We start from the raw sequence: 5,434 nt of genomic DNA, 5'->3' as shown, positions 1-5,434 counted from the left end.
CAGCGTTAACGAACCGCGTTATGCCGCGGTGTAATGCACTCCGTTAACGCAGCTATTAACCCTGTGTGACCAACTTTTTACTATTGATGATGCCTATGCAGCATCAATAGTAAAAAGATCTAATGTTAAAAATAATAAAAAAAAAAAAAAAAAATAGTTATATACTCACCGTCCGTCGGCCCCTCGGATCCAGAATAGGCCTTTCCCTCTCCTCGCGACGCTCCGTTGACCGCTCCTTGCATTGCGATCTCGCGAGACCGCTACGTCATCATCTTGCAAGACCGCAATGCACTCTTGAGACCGGAGTGTGCGAGGAGCATCGGTAAGCGCTTCGCCTGGATCCGTGGGCCAACGGAAGGTGAGTATATAACTATTTTTTACTTTAATTCTTTTTTTAACAGGGATATGATGCCCACATTGCTATATACTATGTGGGCTGTGCAATATAGTACGTGGGCTGTGCAATATACTACGTGGGCTGTGCAATATACTACGTGGGCTGTGCTATATACTGTGTGGGCTGTGCAATACACTGCATGGGCTGTGCAATATACTACGTGGGCTGTGCAATATACTATATGGGCTGTGCAATATACTGTGTGGGCTGTGCAATATACTACGTGGGCTGTGCAATATACTAACTGGGCTGTGCATATACTATGTGGGCTGTGCTATATACTACGTGGGCTGTGCAATACACTGCATGGGCTGTGCAATATACTGCGTGGGCTGTGCTATATACTACGTGGGCTGTGCAATATACTAACTGGGCTGTTCAATATACTACGTGGGCTGTGCAATATACTAACTGGGCTGTGCAATATAGTACGTGGGCTGTGCAATATACTGCGTGGGCTGTGCAATATACTACGTGGGCTGTGCAATATACTATGTGGGCTGTGCAATATACTGCGTGGGCTGTGCAATATACTGCGTGGGCTGTGCAATATACTGCGTGGGCTGTGCTATATACTACGTGGGCTGTGCAATATACTAACTGGGCTGTGCAATATACTACGTGGGCTGTGCAATATACTATGTGGGCTGTGCAATGTACTATGTGGCTGTGCAAAACACTACATGGCTGTGCTATACACTACATGGGCTGTGTTATACACTACGTGGGCTGTGTTATACACTATGTGGCCTGTGTTATACACTACGTGGCCTGTGTTATACACTACTTGGCCTGTGTTATACACTACGTGGGCTGTTATACGCTACGTGGGCTATGTTATATGCTACATGGGCTATTATAAACTATGTGGCTGTGTTATATGCTATGTGGGCTGTTATACACTCCGTGGGCTGTGTTATATACTACGTGGCTGTGCTATATACTCCGTGGGCTGTGCTATATACTCCTTGGGCTGTGCGATATACTACATGGCTGTGCTATATACTGCGTGGCTGTGCAATATACTACGTGGCTGTGCAATATACTATGTGGCTGTGCAATATACTTCGTGGCTGTGCTACTTACTACGTGGGCTGTTATATACTACGTGGCTGTGCTACATACTATGTGGCCGGCCGCGAACAATCAGACAAGCGGAGTCCGGCCACGAATTGGCGCGGGAATAGAACCACGCTTTGCTAATTGGTCGCGGCCGGCCGAAGACTGTATATTCAATGTATTATTCTAAAATCTTCATAAATAAACTACATACATATTCTAGAATACTCGATGCGTTAGAATCGGGCTACCATCTAGTTATATCATAATAGGGCAGAATAAGTCCTATATAATGTACATAATCCCATCTGAGGGGCATTAGATGTGTCACTGATCTAGAGCAGTAAGGGCCCTGTGTGCCACCATGTGGTGCATCACTGATGATATTCTACTATAAGAGATTATGTCACCTTATGATGATGGAGGTTACTGGACGCTACAACGTATCTCACAGAATCCATGAAAGAAACTACAAAATTAGGGAACTAGAGGTACAGTATGGGCCCATGGGCAACATAATTGGGATCCATGAAACATGGATAACATAGGAGACCTATTACAGAAAAACCATGTGGATATATTTGAGCCTTGAAGTCAACATTCCCATTGTTGGTGCTGTAGACATGGACATACCTGATAGTGGGGACGAGGATGACAAGATGATAATAGCGTCGTCATCAGATTCTTTCTGCCTGTTTCGAAGAATAAAAACATGTAAATTGCAAGAAAACACAGTATAAAAGGGGTTGTCTCACTAGAAGAACATGGACTAATGGGCCTAATAAGACATATGACTGCCATAGTGGGGAAGGTCTTCTGCTCAACGCTACCTTCTATAGATTGGAGCGGAATTAAGAATGTCTGGCATGTAATAATACATCTCTCCTACAGTGTAGGCAGCATGAAAAATGCATGACCGGTCACAGGTACGCAGATATGGGCTGTTATCACGAGCGGTTTCCTCTAACCTTGGGATGGTGGATTCTGCATTTGATACTATGGTAATTATGTCCTATATTTGGTGTTGTGCACATAAATCAGCCTAGACCTCCCAATAATGACCCCATAATCTACTCACATTTCTGAAATATTTGTGCTGGATTCTTGGGTATGATCTGGAGAAGACTTGGGATTCTCATTAATCTTCATCCTGGTAACGGTGGTACAGAGCTACATGCGGAAGCAATAAGATATTAAATAATTGTATGTCTACCTTCATAGGTCTTTTATATATATTTTGGATGTATTAACACATACTTACTTTAGAAAGCCTTTCAGAAGATGATGTAAAATTTTTGAAGACAAGGCTCTCATTGTCCTCACTTATGCCCTTCTCACCCTCTGAGACCAGATGTTTTTCCATATTAGAATGGTCTGCAAGACATAGGTAATGAAGTGTTATTAGAGGTTGTCAGTATAACACAGTCACCATTTATTAATGGGAACCAATTGTCACAAAATAAGGAAGACGAGGCAAACAGATACTTAGTTTAGATGACGTCTCCTACTTACTGATAAATAGGCTGGTGTCCACATCTGATGCAAGGTGAGGAACGTACACTGGATTTTGACTTAGAAGGGTGTCAAAGTCTAAGTCATTAAGAAATGGATGACCCTTGATCTCAAAAGCTCCTCCTGGATAAAGGAAAACAAAAGTGATGCGGACATTGTCAGAGACAACTTCATATCTGAACAACGTATCTTAATTTGAACTAATTACACAACTGAGCAGACATGTAGGAAATAGAATGAAAATTTTAGCAAAGAGAACTATAAATGGAGAAGCTGATAGAGAATTAATGTTCCTCATGGACATTAGTGATGTGTCCTCGGTGTAACAAGGGAATATTGATATTATTGTATCTGTTACCTGTCCCAAGTCTATCCACAGGATTTGTTTTCAGCAGCTGAGTGATGAGGTCCTTAGCATCGGGTGGAGGACTGTAATGATGATCCCAAATGATATTTCCTGTTATATAGAAAATTAAAGAACATAAAACCTATTTACAGGACTGTAAGATAAAGCAAAGGACGTAACTAAACCAAGATAACCAGTAAAAGCAATGATCAGATTATTTTACTTACCAGTGACAACATTTTCATAAAACTCAGATAGGGAAGCCCCATCAAATGGTGCAATTCCCATGAAAAATTCATTTAATATGATGCCCATATCCCACCAGTCAACAGGTCTTCCATAGGCGTTCTTCAGGATGACCTCAGGGGCTGTGTAATAAGGGCTGCCACACTCCTGGAAACCAACAGAAAAAAGCAATGAGAATCGATGAAACTATTATTATGACAAGCTCTTGACATAAAATCAGAATTACAGAAGATAAAATATCAGTGGAAAAGCTCTCTAGAAATGAAGAACGTAGGGAAGACAAAATAGAGTTATGAGATTTGTACAGAACAAGCTAAGTTCCTGTAGGTAATGCTGACCTCATGGTCCTGGAACTCTCTGGAGATGTTCTCTGCTGATTGCTTGTAGGTGTTGGTGTTTGGTATCATGACACCAAGTTTTGAACATCCAAAGTCGGTAATTTTAATATGTCCAGTAGATGTTATCAGGAGGCTGTGAAAGAGAAGATGATTTTAGCTTCATAGACCGTGAGATAATAAAGGATAACTCCCCCCCTTTGTTATACTACAGGTATTCACTTACTTCTGTGGCCTCAGGTCTCTGTGCACCACACCGTGACTATGCAGGTATTCCACACCAAGGACTGCTTCTGCAAAGTACAAGCGGGCCATCGGGACAGAGAAAGGACCCCTGGTGCTTAGAAGGGTCGCACAGTCTCCACCTACAGAAGAAAGGAAATATGACCGGTGAGGGGTTTATACAGCGGAGCACCATGATGTATGAAGAGAAGTGAGTGGAAACATTGGGGCAGGGGATAATATATAAAGATATAATGTACATAATATTAGTCTGAGGTCATGATGAAATTGTCGTCCAAGTAGCTCATGACATAAAGTGATCTCGTATCTGGTCTACACCTGGAGATACTGACGTTCTCAGTGCGGACATACGGGGAGATCACACACATCAATGACTTTAATAGACAACCTATAGTAAATGCTCTGTGGGAATGTAACATCCACGGGGACAAGTCTTAATGATATGAGAGGTGATAAGATGTCAGCAGACATGAGTTGAATACTACACAATGTTCGTGTCCTACCTCCTACATACTCCATGACCATACACAGGTGATATCTAGTAGGGAAGGAGCAGAGCATGGAGACCACAAAGGGACAATCTGCGAATGTTAGGATGTCCCTCTCGATATATGTCCTTTCCATTTTATTAGAAGTAGTCAGGTTCCTCTTGGCCATTTTCTTCATAGCAAAGATGTTTTGTGATCCCTTATGGCGCACTAAGCAGACGGCCCTGGAGAGAAGGAGAATCCATGGTTTATAATGAACCCTTAACAGTCTGGATATTGAAGTCATTACGTGATCATTTGTACTAATGATTAATGGCAGCAGTCCGGCCATCACTAGAAATCCACATCTAGAAATCCATGAAATAACACTACATAGATGATGGGAGGTCGCACCGCGCCCCGTCTGCCCTCACCAGGTCACATTATAGATGAGAGAATCTGCTGACATTCATCTTGGGCAGATTCGCTATAACCGACCAGTAGATACAAGTCAGTAACAATAATAATTAGTCAAAATGTAAATTGCTCCAATTGTTGTAAGAAGATGGTTTTTAGTCTTTCTCCACAGCCCAAGGCAGAATAAATAATGGAGGGACAAGAAGACGATAAAAAGTAATTAAACACATTACACCCACTTGTCTTGGTCCTTCCCCGGTCCATCACTGCAGTCCGCCATCCTCTGTCTTTGGTTGTTCTCCCTTCTGCTGCTAAGGCCAGTGATTGGACTGACATGGTCATGGTGGAGGGTGGAGATGTCATCGGCGTCAGTATCGCGTCACCCCTCACGTGACCGTGTGCAGCCAATCAC

The 5,434-nt window shown here is 42.6% G+C and overlaps 1 long non-coding RNA gene across 1 annotated transcript; it reads right to left on the bottom strand.

The window, feature by feature from the left end:
- Window positions 1–2,552: 2,552 nt before the first annotated feature.
- On the bottom strand, window positions 2,553–3,061 carry LOC138655014 (uncharacterized). Its single transcript, XR_011316604.1, has 3 exons — window positions 2,969–3,061; window positions 2,718–2,830; window positions 2,553–2,626 (listed from the first exon to the last, which is right to left on the bottom strand). It is a non-coding gene; the product is annotated as an uncharacterized lncRNA (long non-coding RNA).
- Between the last annotated feature and the right edge of the window lie 2,373 nt (window positions 3,062–5,434).

Source organism: Ranitomeya imitator, unplaced genomic scaffold (genome assembly GCF_032444005.1).
Source record: "Ranitomeya imitator isolate aRanImi1 unplaced genomic scaffold, aRanImi1.pri SCAFFOLD_271, whole genome shotgun sequence".
Taxonomy (NCBI): domain Eukaryota; kingdom Metazoa; phylum Chordata; class Amphibia; order Anura; family Dendrobatidae; genus Ranitomeya; species Ranitomeya imitator.
The sequence above is the reverse complement of the archived record's forward strand: the minus strand, read 5'-3'. Positions and strand labels throughout refer to the sequence as shown.